Source organism: Cicer arietinum, chromosome 7 (assembly GCF_000331145.2).
Source record: "Cicer arietinum cultivar CDC Frontier isolate Library 1 chromosome 7, Cicar.CDCFrontier_v2.0, whole genome shotgun sequence".
Taxonomy (NCBI): Eukaryota; Viridiplantae; Streptophyta; class Magnoliopsida; order Fabales; family Fabaceae; genus Cicer; species Cicer arietinum.
The window spans coordinates 58,649,824-58,665,961 of NC_021166.2; the positions used below are offsets into that span (position 1 = coordinate 58,649,824).

The 16,138-nt window shown below is 25.6% G+C and overlaps 1 long non-coding RNA gene across 1 annotated transcript; it reads right to left on the bottom strand.

The window, feature by feature from the left end:
* Window positions 1-626: 626 nt before the first annotated feature.
* On the bottom strand, window positions 627-1,207 carry LOC140921050 (uncharacterized). Its single transcript, XR_012163892.1, has 2 exons — window positions 1,087-1,207; window positions 627-995 (listed from the first exon to the last, which is right to left on the bottom strand). It is a non-coding gene; the product is annotated as an uncharacterized lncRNA (long non-coding RNA).
* Between the last annotated feature and the right edge of the window lie 14,931 nt (window positions 1,208-16,138).

Here is a 16,138-nt window from a genome sequence, read left to right on the forward strand (position 1 = left end):
TGGGTGTACATATTACAGCGCTTTCTCGAAAAAGCGCTGTAATATGCCCACCCATAATTTCATATATGGGTGTGCATATTACAGCGCTTTCTCGAAAAAGCGCTGTAAAATGCTCACCCATAATTTCATATTATGGGTCTGCATTTTACAGCGCTTTTCTTGTACATATTACAGCGCTTTCTCACGAAAGCGCTGTAGAAGGTGCACCATTAAAGCGCTTTAGAACAACATTTTACAGCGCTTTGTAAAAAAAGCGCTGTAAAATGTGTGTGTTTTTTTTTTTTTTTAAACGCTGTAAATTAATTATTTGAAATGAAAAGTGCTTTTTAGCTTTTTATGGCACTTTTTTTAAAAAGCGCTGTCTTTTATCTTTGTACCCAAAATTGTTTTTGATCCAAAATCACTTCACAATCAGTAGAACAGAACATATTACAGACAATCAGTAGAACAGAACATATTACAGACAATCAGTAGAACAGAACATATTACAGACAATCAGTAGAACAGAACATATTACAGACAATCAGTAGAACAGAACATATTACAGACAATCAGTAGAACAGAACATATTACAGACAATCAGTAGAACAGAACATATTATAGACAATCAGTTCACACAATCAATAGAACATAAATCAGAACTCTGTAACTTTTTTAACATATATGTAACTCTGTAATTTACAACCTAAGTAACTACATTCAGATACATATATACAACCTAATTTACAACCTAATTACCTACATTCAGATCCATTATATAATAACTAACAGATCCATTATATGCATATATTGTGTCCTATGATCATTTACATATAATAACTAACAGAATATACATTATATGCACTAGCTACCATATAATATTCAGATCCCTTGCCCAGCACAAGCTATTTCCCAGAAAATCAAATAATTTTCATGTCAAGCACGTACTGACACCATTCTTCCTTTAATTCCATCAGATCTTCCTCAGAATATGATGGACTGGAATTGGCAAAGTACTGCAATATAAAAATTGAACATATTATATTAAGTTAGTATCAAATATATAGATAATTTATATATGAAAATCATATAATGCAAATACCGTACCGTTTCTGGGATAATAGTTTTATTCTTCTCAACAATCTCCTTCATGAATCTCAATATGTAGTACCCACAGTCGATGTTATTTGTTTGACGAGGGCACTTTATTGAGATCCATGTAATGTTATTAGACTTCTGCTTCGACACTTTAGCACCTCTTTGAGCTCGATAAACTTTTAAGGCACTATCGAATGAATAAATGTGATTATTAGAGCATGAATATTTATATATATATATATATATATAAATATTCATGCTCTAATAATCACATTTATTCATTCGATAGTGCCTTAAAAGTTTATCGAGCTCAAAGAGGTGCTAAAGTGTCGAAGCAGAAGTCTAATAACATTACATGGATCTCAATAAAGTGCCCTCGTCAAACAAATAACATCGACTGTGGGTACTACATATTGAGATTCATGAAGGAGATTGTTGAGAAGAATAAAACTATTATCCCAGAAACGGTACGGTATTTGCATTATATGATTTTCATATATAAATTATCTATATATTTGATACTAACTTAATATAATATGTTCAATTTTTATATTGCAGTACTTTGCCAATTCCAGTCCATCATATTCTGAGGAAGATCTGATGGAATTAAAGGAAGAATGGTGTCAGTACGTGCTTGACATGAAAATTATTTGATTTTCTGGGAAATAGCTTGCTGCTGGGCAAGGGATCTGAATATTATATGGTAGCTAGTGCATATAATGTATATTCTGTTAGTTATTATATGTAAATGATCATAGGACACAATATATGAACATGCATATGGATCTGAATGTAGTTTAGGTTGTAAATTAGGTTATATATATATACGTATCTGAATGTAGGTAATTAGGTTGTAAATTAGGTTGTATATATGTATCTGAATGTAGTTACTTAGGTTGTAAATTACAGAGTTACATATATGTTAAAAAAGTTACAGAGTTCTGATTTATGTTCTACTGATTGTGTGAACTGCTTATGGTATTTGAATATGTTTTGTTGTTGTGTGCACTGATTGTGAAGTGATTTTGGATCAAAAATAATTTTGGGCACAAAGATAAAAGACAACGCTTTTTAAAAAAAACAACATCATAAACTTACGCTTCATACATAACCATGGAGGTAGGTTATATATTACCAAAATCACAGGCCACGTGCTATGTGAGATGCTTTGAAGACCATGTGGATTCATTCCATCAGTAGAAAGTGCAAGTCTTAGATTTCTTGACTCTATCCCGAATTCAGGATACTCGTGATCAATTTTTGCCCATTGTGGGGAATCTGCAGGGTGTCGAAACATTCCATCTCTAATTCTTTCATCTGCATGCCATGTCAAGTGTTTTGAATCTTCTTCACTGCGATACATGCGCCTAAATCTTGGTATTATAGGAAAATACCACACAACTTTTGTTGGAGTAGATTCTTTCTTTTTATATCGAGAGACATTGCATTTCGGACACGCCTTAAGTAGTTCATATTCGTTTCGAAATAAAATGCAATCGTTAGGACACGCATGAATCCTTTCGTAACTCATTCCAATAGAACACAAAATCCGTTTAGCCTCGTAGGTCCGACTGGGAAGTTCATTATCATCTGGCAACATATCTTTTATGAGTGTTAATAATTCCGTAAAGCTTTTATCAGACCATCCATTACTCGCTTTTAAGTTGTACAACTTTAATATCGCTGACAGTCTTGTGAATTTAGTACAACCATTATATAATTCTTTCTCTGCATCACTCAACAAACTTTCAAACATTTTAGGACAATCTCGAAGATCTTCTTCAACTGCTTTTGCAATCTCATCAACTCGGTCCGGCTCATATGTATCTGTATCGAAATCAGTTGAAGCATATGTAGAACTATTCTCAAAATTAATGTTTCCTTTTTTTTTCTCACCATGTCTTATCCAACATGTGTAGCTTTGATCAATTCCATTACATACTAGATGTCCTTCTAATTCATCTTCTCTAACACGTTTTCCAAAACAACATTTTAAACAAGGACAAACTACTCTATTTGGATCTTTTGCATTCTTCACTGCAAACTCAACAAACTCCTTCACTCCAATTTCATACTCTTTTGACAATCGATTGGCTGAAATCCATTTCCTATCCATATTATACCACCTATATAAATGCAGTAACAAAAATAATAAGCTTTCAAAACATATCAACAAGTTTCAAAAAGAAACCAATATCAACTAAAAATTTCAAAACAGAACAGATCATGTGGTATGAGTTTTTGACAATTTTTGACAATTTCAAAACAGAACAGATCATGTGGTATGAGTTTTTGACAATTTTTGACAATTTCAAAACAGAACAGATCATGTGGTATGAGTTTTTGACAATTTTTGACAATTTCAAAACAGAACAGATCATGTGGTATGAGTTTTTGACAATTTTTGACAATTTCAAAACAGAACAGATCATGTGGTATGAGTTTTTGACAATTTTTGACAATTTCAAAACAGAACAGATCATGTGGTATGAGTTTTTGACAATTTTTGACAATTTCAAAACAGAACAGATCATGTGGTATGAGTTTTTGACAATTTTTGACAATTTCAAAACAGAACAGATCATGTGGTATGAGTTTTTGACAATTTTTGACAATTTCAAAACAGAACAGATCATGTGGTATGAGTTTTTGACAATTTTTGACAATTTCAAAACAGAACAGATCATGTGGTATGAGTTTTTGACAATTTTTGACAATTTCAAAACAGAACAGATCATGTGGTATGAGTTTTTGACAATTTTTGACAATTTCAAAACAGAACAGATCATGTGGTATGAGTTTTTGACAATTTTTGACAATTTCAAAACAGAACAGATCATGTGGTATGAGTTTTTGACAATTTTTGACAATTTCAAAACAGAACAGATCATGTGGTATGAGTTTTTGACAATTTTTGACAATTTCAAAACAGAACAGATCATGTGGTATGAGTTTTTGACAATTTTTGACAATTTCAAAACAGAACAGATCATGTGGTATGAGTTTTTGACAATTTTTGACAATTTCAAAACAGAACAGATCATGTGGTATGAGTTTTTGACAATTTTTGACAATTTCAAAACAGAACAGATCATGTGGTATGAGTTTTTGACAATTTTTGACAATTTCAAAACAGAACAGATCATGTGGTATGAGTTTTTGACAATTTTTGACAATTTCAAAACAGAACAGATCATGTGGTATGAGTTTTTGACAATTTTTGACAATTTCAAAACAGAACAGATCATGTGGTATGAGTTTTTGACAATTTTTGACAATTTCAAAACAGAACAGATCATGTGTAAAAAATACCTTAGACAACGTAGATGGCCGCACAGTACGTAGAGGATATTAGGGTTCGCAACGTATATAATTATTTGAAAGATGTATTTTACAGCGCTTGTGAAAAAAGCGCTGTAATAGGTTCCGTTATTTTTAAAATATAATTACAACAGCGCTTGTGTTTAGAAAGCGCTGTAAAATGGGCGCTGTTAAATGTCATTTCTGGCGTAGTGAAACTCATATATTTATCTCCAACGACAACAACAATATCAAATAAACTCATAACTTAAATCTTCAAATAAACTCATATCTTTATCTCCAACGACAAGAACAATATCAAATATATCAAATAAAAAACTCACACTTTAAGATTTGATTCCCAAATTACCAACACAATATCTTCTTCTTCTTTTTATCCTATTCCAAAAAAATTCCTAACCTAAATATTAAAATGTGTGAGTTCTTTATTTCATGGATTTTATATTGTTGTTGTTGTTGGAGATGTAAATATGAGTTTATTTAAATATTTGAGTTAAGAATTAGATGAAAATATGAATTTTGTTGAAGATAATTACTAATTTTATGTGTTTTATTTGAAGATGATGATGGTGAATTTTCTGAATTTCTATACAAAATGATAAAATGGTACATTTTAAGATATAAAAGATCAAATCGTTATTTAAAATTAAATAAATAATTAAATAAAAAAATATAAATGATTGAATTGTTATCTGAAATTTAAGAGAACGCAAGAAATATTTTACCTTATATAATTATTATTTGACGCCTGTAAATCAATTTTTAAAAAGGATGTGGACCTACCTTTAAAAAATATTAATTGTGAACAATAATATTTGTATAATATTTATTTTAAATTTCAATAAAACGAGTGAATTCACTAAAACAATGACCAATTTTTTAGAATAATGTAGATCGACTTTCTAACTATGTTAATCATCAACACTAAAAATAAAATAACCCTATATATCTCTATACTTTATACTCCTACTCCACAACTTAATCAAACTATCAAACTACCATTTTATCTTACTCATAAAAAGTTAAAAAAGAAAAGAAAAAAATATATTGAAATCTTTGTTTTCAACCAATTTTTTACGGAACACATCATGGGAAAAAAATCGCAATTTATAGAATTTTTGCAAAATAGATTTCTTGAACAGAAAATATATTTCTAAATTGCAATAATTTCAAATTGAATTTATTTTTTACCATGAATCAACAAAAAAGATTTAGAGAAAATATAAATTTCTTAAAATAGAACTAAAATTAAAATCATAGTATTTTTTGTTGTTAATACAAAAAAATTTAGATAGAACTGTCAAAACGGATTATCTAATCTAACTAGGGTTGATTCTAATAGACTCCATACTTTATGAGACACATATTTTCGAGTTAGCCTACTATATAATTATTTTTTATTTAAATTTTGAATTATTAAATATTTTAATTTTAATTTTAATTTTTAAAATTATGTAACTTTTTATATCATATAAACACATTAACATTTTTTTTATTTCTTATTGGGTTGTTGTTACTAGACATATTACATATTTTCTTTCAAAATAATATTTTTTTTTGTGAATTTCAAAATAGTGTGTGTGGTGTGCAGGTAGCCCTAAGCTTGACCGAACTAGTCAGTACGAGTACAAACTTTTTAGGGACGAACTAAAAAGCCTATTGAAATTTGGGTTTAAAATTTAGAACTCAATCTCTATGTTTTATCTGACATGTTGAGCTATTACTTACGATTAGTCTATTTTAAGGACTCTATTTCAAATTATTTCTTACCAAAATTTTTGTGTAACTTCATTTTGATTTGAAATTAATTGAATTTCAAAATTTTTATTTTTAAAATTCCAATTACTTATTGAAATTTCAAAAATTATTTTGACTTATTTAATTTTGACTTTGAAATTAAAAGAGTTTCAAAATTATAATTTTTGAAATTTTAGGTACATATTTTATATTTCAATAATTATTTTTGATATTTTGTGGAGGTGAGAAAGTTTACTAAATTGCAAAAAAAAAATAGATTTTTAAAAGTAACATGAGTGAAATTTGGTTTAAGTATGATGGCAACACACTTGGTCGGTTTAGATTTTAAAAGACTTAATCTGACTTATTTTTAAAATATTAGATTTAAATATAATCTATTATTTATCAGAGACTATTTTTTAGATATGACTTAATTATTTTCTTGTACATCTAAATGTTATTCTACACTCTAAAATAGATAGAGATAGAAAAGAAGTGGTGAATGTGATAGGCACATCATGGAGAGAGACAGAGAAAATGAGTTTAGATGAATCTTGATCCTCTCCATCAAATTCATTTCTAAGTCATTTTTAAGTCTTAGATACAGAAAATGAGTTTACGCTTAAAAATTTATAGTTAATTTTTTATTTATTAAAAATTTTAAATTTTTTTGGTTAAGTTTTATAGTATTTTAAACATATTAGTAAAAGAATTATTTAAAACTTTGAATTATACACAATAATTATATTAAAATAAAAAATTATAAATAAAAAAGAATAAATTTTAAGAGATTAAAACTTAACAAAAGTTTTAAAAAAAAAAAAAAAAAAAAAAAAATTAAAAAAATACGGAGTTTAGATGAATCTTGATCCTCTCCATCAAATTCATTTCTAAGTCATTTTTAAGTCTTAGATACAGAAAATGAGTTTACGCTTAAAAATTTATAGTTAATTTTTTATTTATTAAAAATTTTAAATTTTTTTGGTTAAGTTTTATAGTATTTTAAACATATTAGTAAAAGAATTATTTAAAACTTTGAATTATACACAATAATTATATTAAAATAAAAAATTATAAATAAAAAAGAATAAATTTTAAGAGATTAAAACTTAACAAAAGTTTTAAAAAAAAAAAAAAAAAAAATAGAATTGAATAAATACGGTACCTCGATATGAGAGGAATGACAACTTGATTATTTTTTTATTATATGAAATAGAAATATCGTATATATATGTATAGCTTGGCATGTGGTATGTCCATCATGTGTAGATATTCTTAAACTTAGTTAGATATAATTTAGGGTTATTAGAAATTAGTTGTTATTAAATAGAACGTAGTTATGTAAATTATTTTAGGGACATTATATAAAGATGTATTTATATTAATTTTATTTTAATTTTTTATACAATTGTTTAAAGTTTTATATTTATTTTTAATTATTATCTTCTTTTTTAGGTTAAATCATGATTCATCATATTTTTTTTGAAAAAAATTTCAATAACCTCTTCTACATCTTGCACAATGTCAAAAGAGAAATCTTCTTATTCATGGAAGTAGTGATGTTTTTCATTATTACAATATTTGAAGATCAAGTTTAGAAAAGAATTTAAATAGTTTGTTGTGTCACTTTTAAGATTTGAGATTTTTTGTGGCAATTAGTTAAATCTCATTTGATTACTCACTAGATGTTTATGTTTTGTATTTGGTTGACATTGAAGATTTTTATCCTTCGGTATATTATTAGTATAGTGTTTAAGAACACGAGTTATTTTCAAATGGCGTAAGATATCACATATTATTTAAAATTATGCACCCAAAATTTGATAGTATGTTTTTTGATTTTTAGTCATTATTACCTTTCTTATATGTGTCTACCATAAAGAACTCAAAATATTTTATCTTTCTCTATAGGTTTACTTAACCATTTTTAATTCTTTGTACTTCTACCTATGATAATAAAGTAATGATACTATCTTTGATCTTCTATCATAAGGTAGTTATACACTTCTCTTAGTGTTTCCATCTTAAGTGGTTAAGCTTGTTAGCTAAATTTGATATTTTAAGATAAAATATTATGATTCTTGAGTTTATATTAGAATGAGTGACGCGAAGACATCGAAAGATTTTTAAGTTAGTTAAAGTAAACAAAATATTTGGACAAAAGTTATGCACATCAACTACTACCACTTTTTAGGTCAATTTTCTTGTTTAGCACATATGATTACGCTTTATACCTTTTTCTCTTGTAATTTTCTTTCATTAGTTACAATGCATTTTCTTTTTTCCTTTTCAATTTGCATGACTCATTATTAGATTTAGTTAGATATCATTTAATGTAGTTACAATTGAATAGAAAATAATTATGTAAACTACCTTATGAACACTTTATAAAGGTATATTGTACTAAATGTATCCCAATTAGTCACACTATAATTTTAAGTTTTATATTTGTCTTTCTTTGGTTTAATCAAGATTTTCAACATCATTAATGTAATAAAGTTTTTGTAGATAAATTTTGACACAAAATTCGATAATAACATTATTTTTAATTATATTTTTCATCGAAAGTTTTTTCTTTCACATCGAGTTCAACATCCTTATCTATTGGTTTACCGTATTGAAAAGAACATAGATGATTATGTGGGCCTCGTGTCGTGTGCACGTGGGGGTCAACATCATTCACGTTCCCTTGAGTTTTGGTGATGGGCAAAGGTGTAAAACCATGCTTCTTTGTATTTTCTTTTTGAAAATTTATCAATAAACACTCATGCACATCATTTATATCTATGAGATATAGAAATAGAAAAAGCGGTGTTTTATATTAGTAATGTGATAGAAAAAAATAGATAAAAAAAATGAATTGTTAAATAAATGTAAAAAAAATTAAAAGTGTACAAATGTAATTACTCTTTCTTTTTTGAAAATGTGATTATAGAGACTTAATTGGCTTTCCAAGATTATTTTGTTTAGCTGATGACCCAAAACCATTGAATATGGCGAACCTATACATTCATTCATATAAACAAAAGAAATAAAAAACACACATTTATTTAAAATTGGATAATTACTAATCATAGTTAATGCAAATGTTTTGTCAATCATATTAATGATTATTGGTCACACTCGTAACCAATTTGAATTTGAGTTAATTAGATGAAAAAGTAGATTTTGAATAAAATTATTTATAAATACAATATTTTAAAATTTTGAATGAAAATGTAATGTTCAAATTATTGTTTTTGTTGCTTTCACTCCTATATATTATTAGGAGTTAGTTATAAGTAGTTATTGGTTACAACTGACTATAAATTAACTAAAATTAATTAGTTTGATTATGATCATTATATACAAAGTGTAATATATATTCAATATAATTAACTTTTCTCATTAATCCAATGCTAGATAATTTAATTTTTTATTTACTTTTTGTTTTGTCGAATTTTCTCAATATCATATCAGAGCCATAACATTTACCATGTAGAGCGAGTCCAAATCTAAAGAAAGTGAGACGAAAGTTATTGGCCTCATTTTTATTGACCTCTAAAGTTGACCTCCAAATTATGTTTAACGAAATATTTTAGTTTCAAATAAATTGGCCAAATTCCACTATTATCTATACACAACAAAAATTTACATTAACTATAAAAGTTATATTTTTAAAATATTAAATATTAATATTTTAATAAAATTATTAATATTATTCAACATCTACTGATATATTTGATTTTAAATTAATAATAAAATAAAATTAAAAAATAAATTAAAAAGTTTCTTTCATTTATATAATTATAATAACTATATTATTTATTAAGAATGTCTGCAAAATAAAATTTAATTTTTTTTATAATATTGAATATTAAGTATTTTTACAATTAAATATCAAAACTTAATATAATATTTATAAACAACATATTTTTTTTATAAAATATTCTAAAAATATATAAACAACAACAAATAATTATTTGATTCTACTATTATCTAAAGTGGCACTAAATTTGGCCATTATGGATATATGATGAGATTACATGGCATGGTCGAGGATATGCTACTCAAATAAGTTTGTATGTCAGTGTGTAGTTATTTAAAAATTTAGTTTTTGATGAGTTCATCGTTGTAGTTGTGTCAAACTATCATCACAGTAATCTCAAAAAAAGGAACGATACTTTCATAATTTAATAATAATAAAATTATAATTGTTACCTTTTTTTATTAATAATAATAAATTTATGATATGTTGGTGGATCCTATTTAATGAATTTCATATTGAATTCACCATCGGAGATGCTATAATAATTCATAGTCGCAACTGCGCACATGTGTTCTCTTATTTGTTCTTTGTTATTATCCCTTCCTTGTTAGAAACAACTTTTAAACATATTTTATAAAAGAAAGAATAGAAAAGAAAAAAAAATACATGATATTAGATAATGGAAAATTTTACAATATATCTTATATTTATATTTCTATATTTTAACAAAAATTTAATTTTACTTTAAAAAAAAATAAACTTTATGTTATGAGATATTTTTGTGTTTTGAAAATTTAAAAAAGAAAAATCGGAATACAAATGAATTTTAAAAATTTTAAAAATATTTTTCAAAATACAAAGTTTGAGTTTTCTAAAAAAATTTGTGGTTCAAAAAATTTGAATATAATTTTTCTGTACATAAAATTAATTCAAATTTTTCTAAAACACATTTATATTCCACAAACTTTTTTAAAAGTTTTTCAAAATATAAATGTATTCTAGAAAACTTTAAAAAAAAAGTTGGGGTACACAAAATTCAAAATCTTTAATAAGTATTCATGTTTCATAAACATTTCTTTTCAATTTTTTAGAATTCAAGTTGACTTTAGTAGAGTAAAAAAGATTATTTTTAAAATTATTTTAATAAAAAAATTAGATAATTAGCATAAAATATAGAATAAGAGTATAACCATAAAATATAGGGTATAATATCTCAAATATTTTTAAATTCTACAATCTAAATTACAATATTACCCTTATTTGAATATTTAGTGACTTTAGAGTTTAGACAAGTATCACTAACACCGAATTCCATTTTCTTTTTCCAATTTATTCCCGGGTTAGCAGCCTCCACCTAAATTAGAATTCTCCACCAAATTATCACTATTTTTTTTTGTTACAAAAATATCACCAATTAATTAATTTAAATAATTGGATGAGTGAGATTATAAACTTAAACTGAGTACATAAGTAATCCGTTAGGTCATGCATATACGTCAAATCAATAGTATATATAAATATATATTCAATCAATGCTTTGAATTTTTAGTCATTCAATCATTGAGATAGTTTTTCACAAAAATTAACACGATATTATAATTTATAGTTGATATATATGATTCACACATGATCTTAACACACTTATATTATCTCATGATGATATCATTTCTTATGTGCATGATTACATATATAAAATGATATATCCATCGCCAAATAAGTTTGATTTTTCTTACAAGACATATAAGTTGATGACAACCAACAATAGAGATATAACACGTTTATTAGTAATCAATTAGTATAAGTTGAAAGATATAACACGTTTATTAGTAATCAATTAGTGTCAACAAAATTAGTAATCAATTAGTATTCCCTGATTTATATATATCAATTTATTTTAACTAATTTTTATTTATATTTTAGAATATAGAGAAAATAATTTTATAGATGAATAATGTAATGTATAGAAATATATCTTTGCACAAAATCAATAACGGAGCCATGCACATCTCTACGGTGATCTTGTAGATTAGTTATAAGACTCTAATTTACACTTACTAAAAATGACTATATGATTTGTTAATGAAAATGCTAGAGAAAAAATGACTTTAATTTAGAAAAAACAAGCATCATTATAGAATAACGAACTTATTTAAATTGAAATGCAATAGCTTAAAAGTTTCAATTAGTAATAACCACATTTTAAATGTCTATCCATTTTTAAGAATTACTTTTTAAACTACAATTATATTCGGTTATGAACAATGAGAATATAATTTTTAAGTATATTATTTAACTATTTTGGCCCTCTCAAAAAAAGCTAACTAGGTTTGTTGTGGCGCATTTCCTCTTGAAGTTAATTTGTATTTAGGAGATGTGTTTGTGAGGAATCCTCTTGACACTTATTTAGAGTGTTAGATATTTGGGGTGTGTAGCTTGGTCTTGCAATAGTTTGGCATTCCTATTACATTACCAAATCAAGTTCAACAATATGCTTTGTTCTATTTTGGATTATTATGGGAGGAAAGATGGTGTGTGAGAGGTTTTTGGTTGTTTGGATGTTGTGTGTATGGTTAATTTGGCAAACTAGAATTTTCTTAATTTTTAAATAGCACGATTTTGACTTCAGCTTAGTGGTTGACCATATCAAACTCTTATTTAGGTGGTGGTTAAAAGTTAATGTCAAATGATTTAGTGTTGAGTTAAATCAATAATGGAGTTGTTTGAATTTTATTGTGCAAGGGTTTAGGTACTGTAAGAATCACGTTGAGTTGGAATACATGGTAATTCAATTATATAATACAGTTTTTTACTATGTATTCAAACTTAAAATATGATTCTTATGATAGTACTATGGGCAAACTTAAACTAACATCAATTATACATTAGATATTTTATTGGCTAAATTGCATTTGCGATCTCTTAAATTAATTTCAATTAACCGTTTTAGTTATTTATCTTTTTTTTTTTTTTTTCTGAGTTAGTCCTTTATTTTAATTTTAAGTGACAATTTGATATTTTATGTTTAAAATGTCAACAATGTTGTCCTATTTTTTTTACAAAAATTCAAAAAAAAAAATCATCAAATTTTTTAAACAAAACCCATAAAATTCATTACCATCTTCAATAAAATATAAATTCAATCAAATTCATAATTTAAATCTTTAAATAAACTCATATTTTCATTCTTTATTTGATGTTGTTGGAGATGAAAATATAAATTTATTTGAATATTTGAGTTATGCATTTGATGAAATTTGCATTATATTGAAGATGATTATTAATTTTATGGGTTTTATTTGAAAATTTTGTAAAAAAAGGATAATATTGTTGACATTTTAAAACATAAAATATCAAATTGTCACTTAAAATTAAAATAAATGACCAATTCAGAAAGAAAAAAAAAGATAAATGACTAAAATGTTAACTAAAATTAAGTTAAAGGATCAGATGTACAATTTAGTCTATTTTATTTGTAATATTCTATTTATTACAAATATAATATGACTAATAATAAGGGACGAAGGTGAATAAGAGTCGAATTGGAAAGTGTTGTATATAACTCTAATTTGTTCATATATTTTGATCAAATCAACTCTTTAGACTCTAATTAACTCATCCCTAGACCCAAAGAAATTAGGTGATTTGCAAGTTAAATGAGATGTAGACAAGACCGTTAGAAAGACATATATAGAGAAAATATGAAATACAATTAAATATAATAATATAATGTGAAAATTCTAAAACTGAAGAAGAAAATACCATAATCGTTGTTTAATGGCAATTAGAAAATAGTACTATGTCGAAATTTTTACAACATATATTTTTTTCAAGCACCCCACATCTCTCAGTGTACATGCACTCTTCAGAGCAAATATTTGAACTATGTATCACAACACTCTAAGACAAAAATATAAGAGAGAACAAAAAAAGAAAATTAGATACAAATTTTAAAGCGTTTATGACCGACGCATCTTGTAACGAATAACTACAACCCATATATATATAGTCTTAATCTCCCTCTTCCTCTATGATACTAGGCAACATAAGACTTTTTCAAGATCCTTCAATTTCAACCAACTTCAACGATCTGCACTTCGATTGAAATTGATACATCTCATATTTTAATTGTCTATACCAACAATCATATATTATTCAAAAGAACTATCATATTCTACCATAAAAAATAAATTTAACTTAAAAATTAAACTAATACAATAATTTTTACTTGAGATTGACTTTTTTTGTGTTATCCTTTTCTTTATCTTTCAATTATCCCTTTTTTTATTCACAATTATATCTTTTTTCAATTATACCTTAACTGTAGAAAAAACGAGAAAGTTACAATGCAATTAATAACATAAGTATTTAGGAATTACATAAAAATATTTCAATTCAATTATATTTAAATTTTGATATATTGTTAGTTTTTTAATTTGGTTGCACAAACCTTAAACTCGTGAGTTAAGAAATAAAGAGGCCATTGAAGTATGCGTATTGTAATTTCTTTGAAAAATCAGTTCTTAAAAGAAGAAAAATGTTTGATATATACTTTATGAGGTGTATATATCTTGAGAAAGATAAAATAAAAAATATTAATATTAATATAAAAAGAGAGAGATAAAAAATAAAATGAAACATTAAATAAACGTTGAAGAATATTAATATAAAATGCAAGTATATATCATTGTTGTTAAAAGATAGTGAATCAAAAGGGACAAGATTGTTGATGAACCTAATCTTGATTCACATTCAAGAATGGATGAGCATATGAGATGGTCCATGTTATGTAATGTATTGATTTTTCTGTCACGTGGGAAAAGCCTATCTCACTATGGTTATATCCAATGAATGGTCTCCACGTATTAATAGGAGTGTTCACTTCACGTGTGAGTCGTTTATGAGTGGACCAGGTGAGCCGAGCCGATAGAGTCATTTTAAGCCGACAGCTCACGTTTTGTTTGTCAGAAGAATGCGGCTTTATAGCTAAGCATTAATTGAGAATTTGACATTCATATCGCAGACGAAATACTAGTAGGCCCAATTTTAGGGCCCATTTAAATAGCCTAATAAAATAACTATGGAGGTTTCAAGATTCATACATACATACATTTATTTATTTATTTACACCGCATTTCAGGAAGAAAAAAAAAATTATTTAAAAAAAAAAATGTATTAGGTAAATGACATTTTTTTTTGGAGGTAAATGATTGCTTGGATACAATTTTCAACTAAACTTTAAAATATTGGATTGTTCTATTTGAAAATTATATTTACATTTTCATTCATTACAATCCTTTAAAACATTCCTTCCAATAGCTATCTCTAGGTCAATCATAAAATTGATACTTCCTCTATTTTAAAATATAAGTAATTTTATATTAAAAAAATTGATATATGTATTTTAGAATTTAAATTAAATATATTCATTTTTTTTTATATTTTGGGACAAATTCATAATTTATTGCAAATTTTGGCTTAAAATATTATGTTAAAGTATATCTAGTAAAATAATATAAGTTACTTCAAATTCCATCAAAGAAATGTATATAGTCACTAAATGAATTTTACAAACACAAAGAAATCCATATTTTTTCTAAAAGTTATTTTAAACACACAAATTTTATTTAGTAATAAATTAAGCTAATTTATAGTCAAAAAGCTGAGTTGTCCGTTATACTTTAAATAACTATTACCAAAAAAGTTATGATTAAATAACTAATTAATAGCGTACTTTGAAAAAAAAAGTTGTAACTAATAACTTATAACCAAAAAATCAGCTCATCAAATGAAAGTGTTTGATTAATTGACAAATTTATCGAACAACTTTGTTTTTGACTCAATTTTATCAAAGAAGTTGAATAGTGCTAAAATGTGTGTGTCTAACATATTTGACTAAGACATATGGAAACATTATTAGTGGGTGTGAAAAGCCAGAACGTAAACAAGAATATTGCTAAGAAGTTTATATCATGTTTGACTAACAGAAAACAATTTTCTTTTTAAGATAAGTCTAGGAACATTTATTGTTGAGTTGAATAGGAAAAAAATACTAGATTTCTACGTGTTAGAGAGTGACAGATTTTATCATTTGGATGTGCTTAATCTTTTATCATTCGTATCAATCCAAAATACAGTATTGCAGATTATATTATTTTTATAGTATTTTATTTTTTTATAATATTTAAAAAGAAAATAAAGTTTCAAATAACGTTTTAGTTTAAATAGTTTATTTTAAAATATTATTTTATCTATTTT